At 38.0% G+C, this 14,053-nt stretch overlaps 1 non-coding gene across 1 annotated transcript; it reads right to left on the bottom strand.

The window, feature by feature from the left end:
* Positions 1 to 2,774: 2,774 nt before the first annotated feature.
* Positions 2,775 to 2,989, bottom strand: LOC133570416 (small nucleolar RNA U3). Its single transcript, XR_009810184.2, has one exon. It is a non-coding gene; the product is annotated as a small nucleolar RNA U3 (small nucleolar RNA).
* Positions 2,990 to 14,053: the final 11,064 nt, after the last annotated feature.

Here is a 14,053-nt window from a genome sequence, read left to right as displayed (position 1 = left end):
AACCTAAGATTGGATTTCAACGGCAGGTCATCTACAGGGCTATTTTTTTCACTTGGGGGCGCTCTTGCTGTTTACTCCCGTAAAATAACAGTTCATACACAAAAAACAAACCCGGTACGTGTATGTCATTATTGACGGATAAGAACTCTTAAATTATTTATAATGATCTAGAACGCTAGTTCATGTATGACCCAGAATGCATTGCAAGATCTGGATTGCTATTATTTGTTGTGATTGATTGTTGTGATGAATCACTGAAATTCTCTGGTCGTAAGGGGCCATCAACATCGGTGAGTCAGTTTGCGTCTGTGTGATCCTGTTTTTCTCTGTTATTTTAATCAATATTACACCGTTATATCTTATTCAAATGTTGCACTATTGTTCAGGTTGTTTTTTCACATTTAGTTTTTATTTTGTCTACAGAATTCCCTTTTTTAACTCCCTCCCCCATTTTTCATCTAAATGGGAATATCTGAACATCCCAGCAGTCGGCATCCTAATGACAGCAGACCTTGTACAGTTGAACAGTAAGTGATGTTTCATTATGTTTGTTGGCTTTCATAAAGTCTGCAGTGATCAGAAATCAGTGATCAAGAAAAAAAAAGCAAAATTGTTGTGATGCGTTTCTGAAATGAATGTGCCGCATATGCTTAAAATTATCAAAAATAATTAAATGTTATTATAAATGTGCCTGTTACTACATTAAACAGAGGTGTTTGAATGTTTTGAAGGGCTTTATAGGCAGAATTGAACGGCTTCCAAAGGCTCCATTGAAAGTGGATTTTTGATCGAATTTATTTGTTTAGAATGGATTAAAAAAATAAATCCATCCGTCGTCATGATTGCGAACGATAGGCAAAATTCCAAAAAAGTGCAGTTTCCCTTTAAAAAGCCAAAGACGAAGAAAAGAAACATACCGAATTTTCCGCACCATAAGGCGCCCTGGGTTATAAGCCGCGCCTTCAATGAACGGCATATTTCAAAACTTTGTCCACCTATAAGCCGCCCGGTGTTGTAAGCCGCATCTAACTGCACTAAAGGAATGTCAAAAAAACAGTCAGATAGGTCAGTCAAACTTTAATAATATATTAAAAACCAGCGTTCTAACAACTCTGTTCACTCCCAAAATGTACGCAAATGTGCACGGGCAGATTTTGCGCTGTGTGCAGGCGCCAAGTCCTGTTGGAACTTGAAATCTCCATCTCCATAGAGCAGGTCAGCAGCAGGAAGCATGAAGTGCTCTAAAACTTGCTGGTAGACGGCTGCGTTGACCCTGGATCTCAGGAAACAGAGTGGACCGACACCAGCAGATGACATGGCACCCCAAACCATCACCCAACCATGCAAATTTTGCATTTCCTTTGGAAATCGAGGTCCCAGAGTCTGGAGGAAGACAGGAGAGGCACAGGATCCACGTTGCCTGAAGTCTAGTGTAAAGTTTCCACCATCAGTGATGGTTTGGGGTGCCATGTCATCTGCTGGTGTCGGTCCACTCTGTTTCCTGAGATCCAGGGTCAACGCAGCCGTCTACCAGCAAGTTTTAGAGCACTTCATGCTTCCTGCTGCTGACCTGCTCTATGGAGATGGAGATTTCAAGTTCCAACAGGACTTGGCGCCTGCACACAGCGCAAAATCTACCCGTGCCTGGTTTACGGACCATGGTATTTCTGTTCTAAATTGGCCCGCCAACTCCCCTGACCTTAGCCCCATAGAAAATCTGTGGGGTATTGTGAAAAGGAAGATGCAGAATGCCAGACCCAAAAACGCAGAAGAGTTGAAGGCCACTATCAGAGCAACCTGGGCTCTCATAACACCTGAGCAGTGCCAGAAACTCATCGACTCCATGCCACGCCGCATTAACGCAGTAATTGAGGCAAAAGGAGCTCCAACCAAGTATTGAGTATTGTACATGCTCATATTTTTCATTTTCATACTTTTCAGTTGGCCAACATTTCTAAAAATCCCTTTTTTGTATTAGCCTTAAGTAATATTCAAATTTTGTGACACACGGAATTTTGGATTTTCATTTGTTGCCACTTCAAATCATCAAAATTAAATGAAATAAACATTTGAATGCATCAGTCTGTGTGCAATGAATACATATAATGTACAAGTTACACCTTTTGAATGCAATTACTGAAATAAATCAAGTTTTTCAAAATATTCTAATTTACTGGCTTTTACCTGTATATATATACTTACATCACGTATATAAAACCCCAATGAAGGTGTTTGAATGTTTTTAGGGGCTTTATAGGCAGAATTGAACTGCTTCCAAAGGCTCCATTGAGAGTGGACTTTTGATTGAATTTATTTAATATTTAGAATGGATTATAATGATTATCATAGGCACAATTCCAAAAAAGTGCAATTTCCCTTTTTTCTAAGCCAAAAACGAAGAAAATAAGACAAACGTAACAATTTCTCAATGATCGCAAGTCTTACAGTTGTATTACAATTATAATGCCCCTGGGCATCGCATTTAACAAGTTTTTAATGTAATGCAAGTCTCCGATGACCCTGTGATGAGATGGCGACTTGTCCAGGGTGTACCCCGCCTTCCGGCCGAATCCAGCTGAGATAGGCTCCAGCATACCCACGTGACCCCAAAAGGGACAAGCGGTAGAAAATGGATGGATGGAAGACAGATTCAATTGGGTAACATCAACTATGTCAACTTACTTAGTATCTTGGTTAACAGATCATCATGAAGCATGCACTGTTAGATTTAGTTTCTATTTTGACTTGATTTGCATTTAACAAGATTAAGAATAACCACTCTGAACATACCCCTTCCATCAAAGCCCCACAAGGGAGCGATGAACGTTCATCAATGACATCGAACGTATGATAGAATCATTATTCGAAGTCAGCTTCACGTTCAGGAAGGGATATCTCGTCTCTTCATCGTGGTTAGCGAGACCAAACACTTTAGAAACACATTCCTCAAGTCAAGAACTATAGAAATGATCCCTGAAAGTATAGTCTTAACCTAACATTGGATTTCAACGGCAGGTCATCTACAGGGCTACTTTTTTCACTTGGGGGCGCTCTTGCTGTTTACTCCTGTAAAATAACAGTTCATACACAAATAACAAAGCAGGTACGTGTATGTCATTATTGACGGATTATAACCCTTTATATTATTTATAATGATCTAGAACGCTAGTGCATGTACGCCCCAGAATGCATTGCGAGATCTGGAGTGCTTTAATAGTTGTTTTTACTTTAAACGAAATCGCGCTTATATAACGCTTGACAACTTCGAAGCAGTGTAAAAATCATTTAATTACACAAATAGTTGTCAGGCTTTAAACGACGCTATATGTTAAATACGGTGAACAGGCAGAATATACGGTCCGTCTATTAAAATGTTCCCAAAGAAACAAAGCGAAGCGCGTTAGTTCCGATGCAAGATTAACACATTATAATGTTCCGCGTGGGTAAAACATTTTGTGAACCCTGCAAAGTGCACATTAGACTGACCAGGTTTGAGCAAACATCGTGGAAACATTCGGACTGTGTCCTCAAACCGAATACATTATAACATTGCATTATACTACCGAAGACTGTTGTTTAAGGTTGAGCTAACCTCAGACACTAGAGGGCAGCATTTAGGTAATACCGCGGAAGAGTTGAACACATTTTAAAAAGCGAATAAAAACAACGAAACAATACGATTATTTTTCAACACACCGCAATAAAACACAAAACAAACGCAGTACATGTTTAAGACAAATAATTTAAGGGACGTAGCTGACATTTGCATCGTCAAGTTTACTACACTGACTAGTGCAATTAATGCTCGAGTTAGCGAGGCCAGAACTTTTACCTCTAGAAATACTAGAGCGCTTGTAACTAACATTTCTTTACTTAACACAAGTAAAAAGGGAGATTATTAACCTACCAGAGTATAACAAAGCCATGACCAACATGCAAACTCCTGTAAGAAAATGTACCTGGACGTTGGGTTAATTAACCTCCAAAATGGCTGTCCAAAGAAGAGGTTACATAAAGGTGTTCACTGGGCATGCGCAAAAGCCTGTACTTGCCACCAAAATAAAAGTTCTTACGGTTTTTTTTTTCTTAATTAATTTATTTTATTTGTATATTTATATATATTTTATTTTAATCTAATTTGTACTGTCTCATATTTACTTAACTTTAACAGGCTTTGTTTGTATGGATATTGTATTTAATTTGATGTATTATGTAAATGGCTCAACTTGTTCTAAAATATTGAAACAAAAATATTAAATTGTATTGTATTGGAAGGGCCTCAATATGTTAGTGCATTGTAGATGTATGTTGATTGTCCAATATTTTGAAGTAGGTCAAATATGACAAACAAAAAATAAATAAAAGTTATTATGTAAAAATATATTATGATTCATGTATTACCTTGGAAAATATTATTTCACACTTCAAAAAGTACTTTTCTGTTTAATAGTCCCATTAAATATGCACTGCACACAATCATGACATGTTAACATTTGTTATAACATTAAACATACGGTGTGCATAAAATAGATTAAAAGCAAACAAGATAATGTATAAACAAATGGCGATGAGCATGACATAGGATAAGGAAATAAACTGCGTGCAGGATTATAATGCAAATATATTAGTGCAGTATATGTATAAACAACATCAATAGACAATAACTGAAACACAGTATATTTCAGTTTTTATTCAGCTGTTGAAATGTTCCTTTTGTAAAACTTCAGACTTGGTTTATCAATATTCGTCATCCATTTTCCTACCTGTATTGTTTCTCTTAACATGCACCAGCTAACTTTCTCTTGGCCTCAGAAGTATCATGGATGCTCTCAAAAAATGACTCATTAGGTTAACAATTCAAGGAAGTGAACAAACTCATGTGTAAGAAATAGCTATGAAAGAGGAATGAATAAACTTCAATGGAAGTCGCTCTATTCCACCTAAAAAGCAAAGTAGAGAACATCACAATGCTTTTAGTCTTTACCTATTAAGCAAATAGTTAGATTTTCAGCTGCTGGATCTTTGAACTTAACTTGTGGGCATTCAAATTCATCACAATCTTTTGAAAACATCCAAAATAGTACTTGAGGCAGTCTGGGGAGCTAAGATCAAGAGCATAATTCTACAATCCTCACATTTTCCTGTTCGCTATCATCTCTCTGGATTGTGTCCTGAATGTCACGACTCAAAAGGAGACTTTTTTGGTGTATAAAATGAATAACACCACAAAGACACAAACTCCAAAAAACCCCAAAATGAATTGATCGACTGTAGCGATTGGAATTTCTACAATTTAGAAGGGAGCCACTTCTTTTGGCTCTTCAGATTCTTTGTTGTTATTTCAATTAATTTATTACAAATGTGTAAAATGAATTACTAATGTGAAAATATAGTAAGATACATTTTTTTATGTCATTAAATGCTGAAAATTGACCAGATAGCAACAACAACAACAAAAGAAAACACAAAAACAGCTCTAATCCAATTGTGTCATTTTTGATTTTCCAACTAATAACATTAGAACACCAAAACATTAACAAATGTAATATTAATTAATGGGCATCCAGGCATCAGTTTTTGCTACTGAGTAAAGATGGACATTAGTGTGTCATCTTTTGTTTCCTGTTGCTCATTTTCACTACTTTCTTGGTCCTCTATTCAGTATGGACTAAATGTAAAAATCTTTGGGCAACTCACCATTCTAAGGCTATGATTCGATTATCCATCCATTTATCCATTTTCTACAACCTGTCCCTGTTGGGGTCGCACGGTTGGCTGGAGCCTAGCCCAGCTGCTTTCAGGCAGTAGGCAGGCAACTAGAAAAAAAATATTATTAATGATCATTTCATTAAAATGTTGTATATTACTTTGAATATAATTATCAAAACTGCCAAGGTTATCGTGGGACTATTCTCAGAACATTATTGCATCAATCATGTATAAACATAAACACAGATGAATCCCGCAACTTATTTTGACTGTACTTGTTCCTTTACCTTGAGGCGACAGTGCTTACTTTGGAGCCCTGAATTTCACTTGAAAATAAACCCTGACAGGACTTAAATGGGTACTGTATTTGTTTAGCAATTTTGCCCATACCATTCATAATTACAAGGACACAAATGTTTTTCTTTTTTTCATGCATTTTAAGTTGTAAAATTTGGCTAGTAGGAGATGGCTAACAATGCAGCTAATATAAGAACTCTACTGAGCCCATAAAGCCCTCTAAAAACCATCAGCAATACCCCATTTATATGTCCTTACATGAATATCAACCAAGTATTAGCAATATATTTTTTTTATAAGCGACAACGTAGACAAACTACTTTTAGCGGCGGCGTGATCCCAGAGAGCTGACTAGCTTATGCTGCTATATTGAGCTGCTGCATCGCTTGAGTTGGTAAAAGTTCATTTTCGATTATAAATCATGCCTCTCACTTGTACAGTAGAAGTTTTAGGCCATAAACAGAGTAGTTGGTCAATTTTGACAGCCAACTTATACCCAGCGATGACGAGACAGACACAGAAAGACGTTCGTTTGCAGCACCTATTTTTTATTTATTTACCTCAGGGTAGATTACAATTAATTCTTCATCTAAGGGGAAGATATGAACATCCCAGTGAGAGCAGGCAATGTACAGTAAGTGATTATTTTATCATGTTTGTCTCTCATGAAGTCTGTCATGATTAGTAGTGATGTTGTTGTTGAAGGAAAAGTGAACGTTGTGATGCCCCTGTGAAATTAATACGCTGCTGTATGCTTAAAATGAGCAAAATAGGTAATTGTTACATGTTATCATAAATGTTACTACATTACATATATACTTACAGCATGTACATAAAAAACAATGATGGACAGATATTTTTAGAGTGCTTTTTGGCGACTCCCATTGAAGTTTATTCAAATCCTCTTTCATAGCAATTTCTTACACATGACTTTGTTCACTTCCTGTATTCAAACTGCAACACAAACAGATACATACATGGGTAATTGGTAGGGGTGTAACGGTACGTGTATTTGTATTGAACCGTTTCGGTACGGGGGTTCCGGTTCAGGTCGGAGGTGTACCGAACGAGTTTCCATATTCCAACAATGACTCATCCTGAAATCTGTCTTAACAAGCTGCTCTGCTTTCTGCCTCTGTCTCCTACACAACACCCAGCATTGTCCCACCCACACAACCATCTGATTAGTTACAACCATAGCGGTAACAGCCAATCAGCAGTGCGTATTCAGAGCGGTAACAGCCAATCAGCAGTGCGTATTCAGAGCGCATGGAGTCAGTGCTTCTGCGGTGGGGTTAGCAGATAGGTGTTTAGCAGGTGAGCATCAGGCAGCGGACTCTCCCCGAATTAAAATAAACACCTCCCAGTCAACTACTAGTAACATCACTATGAGCCCGTTGACGTTCTAGAAACAAACTGCAGCTCAGCTCGCTCGCAGTCCTGGCTTGAGGTGAAGGCTAATTAGCTTTTAGCGTAACGTTAGCTCATTTTGCGGTGTGTGTGTGTGTGTTACGGACAGCAAAGCCCTGCCTGTCTGTTATTTCACTTTAATTTTTTCTGTGTTGATTGAGCTGTGTTGAAGCAGCAAAAAAGGACATTATGTTAAATGAAGAGTTTCTGTCTCTGATAGTTGATATAATAATGTAAGTGCATCATAAAGCCTACATGAACTCCATGGTGTTCAGGGATGAATATTCTCTCCTATTGCTATTGTACTATTTTTTCAGCTGGTTACATTCATCATTAGAAATGCAGCAGCCTAGTTTTGAATGGCAGGGTCTCTGCTATCACATGTTGATAAAAATGTAACATTTACATAATAAAAAACAACTACAAGATTCCCAAATGCTGTAATCAATTAAGCTTTTTATATGTAGAAGAAAAGTTTTGTCATTTTATTTAATCTGAGCAACAACTTGAGGCAGTTTAATGTTGATTAACGTGGGCAGAATTATTATAGTGTTCCCAATGTTAAAAGGATAAAGCCATTGTTTACAAATTTGGTAAATAAATAACCAACAAATGTATAATTTGTTGTTTTCTTACTGTACCGAAAATGAACCGAACCGTGACCTCTAAACCGAGGTATGTACCGAACCGAAATTTTTGTGTACCGTTACACCCCTAGTAGATGGATATATGAAAAATGACATACTCTTAAATAAATAGATAACATGAGACAAATTCACTTATCTCATTTTTCAAATGGGTTAACATTTTCATGATGATTAACACAGTCTAGTGATGTGGGTCATGAACGAATCGTTCATAACCCGCAAGTTTTTTGCTGAATCAGCACTCACAAAACTGTCGTCGCCATTAACTTAGTCAGTCAGGGAAATCTCTCAAAAAGCTTGTAAAGGGAACTGCACTTTAATATGGAATTTTGCTATCATTTACAATCCTTATTTAAGACACGACCACATATGTTTTTTGAACTCAAATGCAATCAAATGTCTGCTTACAATTGAGCCTATTAGAATTGCACTATTCTGTGTATAAAGCCCTTAACACAAAATCCAAACGCCTCCATTGAGGTTTTATATAAGTGCTACAAGTATATATGTAATGTAGTCACATGAACATTTATAATAACATGTAATATTTACGTATTTTGCTCATTTTAAACATACACGGAGCATTAATTAGAAAAGTTTTGCTTTTTTCTTCAACAACATCCCAGAATATTACTCACTGCAGACTGCATGAAAGCCAACAAACATTAAAACATCGCTTACTGTATTAATGTCTGCTGTCAGATGCCGACTAATAGCATCTTGTTATATTCCCTTTTTGAAGACGAATGACTCATAATCCTTGCGAGGAAAAGAGAACCAGGCATCTTTTCGTGTCGTTCTCGCCATTCCCGGGTCTAAATCAGCTGTCAAAATGTACCAACTTGTCGGATTATGTCCTCATCCTTCTACAATCAAGGTGAGAGGCATAATTTGTGATCTAGAATACACTTCCACGAGCTCAGACACGAGAAAGAAGTTTACCAGCCGTTGATGTCAACGTCGCCACACACGCTAGTGATCCCAGCGCTGCTATAACTAGTTTATCTGCGTTAATAGCGCGTATAATAACAATATGACTAATGCGGTAGGAAATGGATGGATGCATGGGGTTAATATTCAAGTCATGAAATGTAAATGTAGTATTGTTGGGGCTTTTTGGGTGTTTTTTTTATTGGGGTTTATGGGCGGAATAGAGGACCTACCATCCGTTGTAATCGGGATTTTACTTACGAGTTAGAATGCATTTAAAAAGAAATACATCTATCGTCATGTCTTTCATAATGATTGTAAATGACAGGCAAAATTCCCCAAAAAGTGCAGTTCCCTCCCCTTACAGTTGTAAGTATTTCCTTTTAACCACCTTTTAACCAGCAACCAGCGCTGTTGCACCACTTCTGCCGTCACATCAGAGGTGGACTTTTATTTATGCTGCAATGGCGATAAAGCGATCTCATTCAAATAACATTAGGAGTGGTTGGCAAAAACTACAACTGGGGATATAATCAATAAAGGCTGCAGTTTATCAAGACTAAATTAACTTATCTTTAATTGTTCAATCAATATTGTTACCTCTAAAATTGTGGCGCATTAATTTCTGTGGGCGTTATTAAATGGGATTACTTGTTACGCATGTGCGAGTCTCTGATGACGCTGAGACTTCCAGCAGGCACAAGACATTAAAAGAACGCTGAGAACTTGTTCAATTAGGTCCTTGAGCAACTCAAACCTAACGGTGGAACAACATTCTTTTATCAATGTTGGTTTCTGATGTGATTTGACCGTTGAATTTTGGTCATTTTCCAACCATTTTTTTCCAACACGAATACAATGTTGAAACAACGTTTATTCAATGTCAGTTTGTGATGTTGATTTGACCATTGAAATTTGGTCATTGCCCAACCAACAACATAAATTGAGACGTTAGACATCAACGTTGTCTCAATTTATAAATACTAATATTTTGAAACGTTGTTTTAAAGTCAGTTTTAAAGGACATGTACAAAATCCAAAACCAGTGAAGTTGGCACGTTGTGTGAATCATAAATGAAAACAGAATACAATGATTTGCAAATCCTTTTCAGCCTATATTCAATTGAATATGCTGCAAAGACAAGATATTTAATGTTCAAACTGAGAAACTTTTTTTTTTTTTTTTTTCAAATAATCATTAAGATTGGATATTGTATTTATTTTGGAATTTAATGGCAGCTACACATTGCAAAAAAGTTGGCACAGGGGCATTTTTACAGTAGAAGTTTTTGGACATAAACAGAGTAGTTGGTCGACTTTGACAGCCAATTTATACCCGTAGATGACGATCGAGAAAGACACAGAAAGATGTTAGTTTGCAGCACCTTTTTTTTTATTTTTATTTATTTACCTCAGGGTAGATTATGATTAATTCTTCATCTAAGGCAGAGGTGTCAAACGTACAAACAGGTTTTATCCGGCCCGCGTGACGAGTTTGCTAAGTACAAAAATGAGCCAAAGTTTTGGAATGAAAGAAACCGCTGTTTCTAAATGTGTCCACTAGATGTCGCAATAGCAATTCTCTGTATCTTTGTAGATTATGCTACATATGTAAAACAATAAAATAAATAACCACATGATGTTAGTGCACCAGTCAAGGAAAATGAGCAAACTACATAAATAACATGCTGTAATTTGATTTTGATATTATTTTTTCACTGATGAACATTATCACATAATTTATTCAGAATGTATAAATAACGACAAATAAAGATAGAATACTATCAACCACAACATGTAAGTGTAAAAAAAACCCAACAACATTATGATTTGTACATTTTCAGAATGTGCTTGTTCTATTTTTAAACAAAGAAAACAATCTAAAGTTGTCTTTATTTTAAAGTTATCGTGCAGTGATTTTACCAGTCCGACCCACTTGGGAGTAGATTTTTCTCCATGTGGCCCCCAAGCTAAATTGAGTTTGACACCCCTGTTATAGCTGGTCGTCTCAATATGTCTTAATTTACTATAAAATCAAGCCCTAGCTAGTAACATGAACCATTGTATTTAACAGCTTTTAAATCTATCCACTCTGAACATATCCCTTCCTTCAAAGCCCCAAAAGGGGGCAATGAACATTCATCAATGATACTGAACTTATGATAGAATCATGTCATAATTCTGCAACAGATTTATTTTAACATCCATCCATCCATGTTTTACTGCTTGTCCCTCTTGAGGGGTGCTGGAGCCTGTCCCAGCCCCCCAGCTGCATTCGGGGGGGTAAGTGGTGTACACCCTGGTCAGGTCGCCACCTCATAACTTAAATTAGATACATATTTGATTATACTAATGTCATACAACATTACTTATAGTTAAAGTACCAATGATTGTCACACACACACTAGGTGTGGCGAAATTATTCTCTGCATTTGATCCATTAACCTTGATCACCTCCTGGGAGGTGAGGGGAGCAGTGGGCAGCAGCGGTGGCTGCGCCTGGGAATCATTTTTGGTGATTTAACCCCCACATCTGCGGTCTTCTCCAAGGTTTCTCATTGTCATTAAATCTTAACTTAAGTCTTTAAATTAGTTTGCTCGTTGATGATTTGTTTGGTTTTATATTGTGTAGTTATATTTATATGGTAATTATTATTCTGTGACTGTAAATTGTTTGCTTGTTTTCTTAGATGCTTTTATTTTTTTCTGTATTGTGTAGTTATAATTATATGTTTTTACTTGTAATTGTATTGAATTGTGGACCCCAGGAAGACTAGTGGGTTGTTGAGGCAACCAGCTAATGGGGATCCTTAATAAAAATCAAATCAAATCAAATCCCACTGGATTGAGTTTTTCCTTGCCCTGATGTGGGCTCTGAACCGAGGATGTCGTTGTGGCTTGTGCAGCCCTTTGAGACACTTGTGAGTTAGGGCTGTATAAATAAACATTGATTGATTCACACACTAGGGCCAATTTAGTGTTGCCAATCAACCTATCCCCAGGCGCATGTCTTTGGAGGTAGGAGGAAGTACCTGGAGGGAACCCACACAGTCGAGGGGAGAACATGCAAACTCCACGCAGAAAGATCCCTAGCGCAGGATCGAACCCCAAACCTTCATATTGTGAGGCAGATGCACTAACTGATGTTGTGTCGTTCGCGAACGATTCGTTCGAATGAACGAATCTTTTGAGTGAACGTACTGAACCGAATCACTTCATGAACTGATTCGTTCCTTTCTCAGTTCAGTTGAGCTCCGCCGCGACCATGCCGGTATGAGTGGAACTGGCGCATTCTGTGACTCACTGAACCCTCGACGTCGGCGAACGACGCAGCCAGCTACTCATCATGGGGGCGGGGGAGGGACTGAGCGAACGATTCGTTCACCGCGGATTAACGACATGAATCACTCAGTGAACGACAGAATCAGGACTCGCGAATCTACTGACACAGAGAACTGACTGTGTCGCGGAGGAGGACGTCACATTGAGGCTCTCGTTCAGTCACTGTGTGCGTCGTTCATTGGGTGCTGCGGGCTTGTGTCGTTTGCGAACTGACACTAGGGATGTCCCGCTCCGATATTTGGATCGGATCGGCTGCCGATATTTGCCAAAAATTGCGTATCGGCAAGGCATGGGAAAATGCCGATCCAGATCCAGTTTAAAAAATACTGCGGTCCGTGTTTTCCAATGCACCGATTTAAATAATACATTCCACTTTTCTGCTGCTCCCTAATTTCCGTTCCGCATTTTCCAGCACACCTTCAACACATCCACAGGTCTGTGGATTCTCACGCAGTTGCTTTTAGCTGCTGGCATTACACGACAGGCTCTTCTCACTCTTTCCTGTGTCTCCCTCTCACAGACAGCAAGTGCACCTTCTTACACACGTCACATACTGTCACGACATACGTCACATACTGTCACGACATACGTCACATACGTATACGCCCTCCCCGAGCAGAGAGGTAGCAGCATGGCTAACTGTGATGCTAGCGCAGCCGTGCGAGCAACGCTCCCTCTAAGGTGCTCGCCTGTGCAATTGCGCACTGTTTAAGCGTCCTCTGCGCATAGCAAATCTATGCCACGCACAAAATCAAATAAAAAAATAAGCGCATAACAATTTTCGACACACCGACACGACAGAGAAAACAGTTTTCGTCATCATTGTTCAAATATTGTGACGTCTGTCAAGACGCTTATCTCCATTCGGTGCCACACGTCCACACCATCAAAATGCTAAGGCAAAAATTTCCACATCAACACCGTAAGAAAAAATTTGTGATTTTTTTAGTTGTGATTTCCTTCTCTGCATGAAAGTTTAAAAGTAGCATATATTAATGCAGTATGAAGAAGAATGATTTAATGTAGACATGCAAGCCTTGAAAGAAAATTTTGAAAATCAAGACTACATTTCCTGCAAATGGGTGCATTTCTACCCTATATTTTAACTTTATTCTCATATCAAACTCTTTTGGCTGTCTTTTAGACACTTACATCCGGCGCCCCCCTCCACACCCCGGATTATAAATAATGTAAATAATTCAATGTGATTATCTTGTGTGATGACTGTATTATGATGATAGTATATATCTGATAGTATATATCTGTATCATGAATCAATTTAAGTGGACCCCGACTTAAACAAGTTGAAAAAGTTATTGGGGTGTTACCATTTAGTGGTCAATTGTACGGAATATACTTCACTGTGCAACCTACTAATAAAAGTCTCAATCAATCAATCAAAACACATAGAATCATCATACTGCTGTGATTATATGCATCAAGTGTTCATTCAAGGCTAAGGCAAAATATTGAGATATATATTGTGTATCGCAATATGGCCTTAAAATATCGCAATATTAAAAAAAGGCCACATCGCCCAGCCCTAGTTCAATGATGCCATCTCTGTTTGTCATGTATAATTTTGTCTATTTTGTGTTTATCCTTGAATAAACAGGTCAGTTTCTTGTTACCAACCATTGTGTATTATTCAAACTCCCCGAAATTCAGCTGGCTAGTTGTTATCAAGAGTACTCAGGGCCGGCCCGTGGCATAGGCCG

Source organism: Nerophis lumbriciformis, linkage group LG27, assembly GCF_033978685.3.
Source record: "Nerophis lumbriciformis linkage group LG27, RoL_Nlum_v2.1, whole genome shotgun sequence".
NCBI lineage: Eukaryota > Metazoa > Chordata > Actinopteri > Syngnathiformes > Syngnathidae > Nerophis > Nerophis lumbriciformis.
Note: the sequence above shows the minus strand (reverse complement) of the source record. Positions and strands in the feature narration are given on the sequence as shown.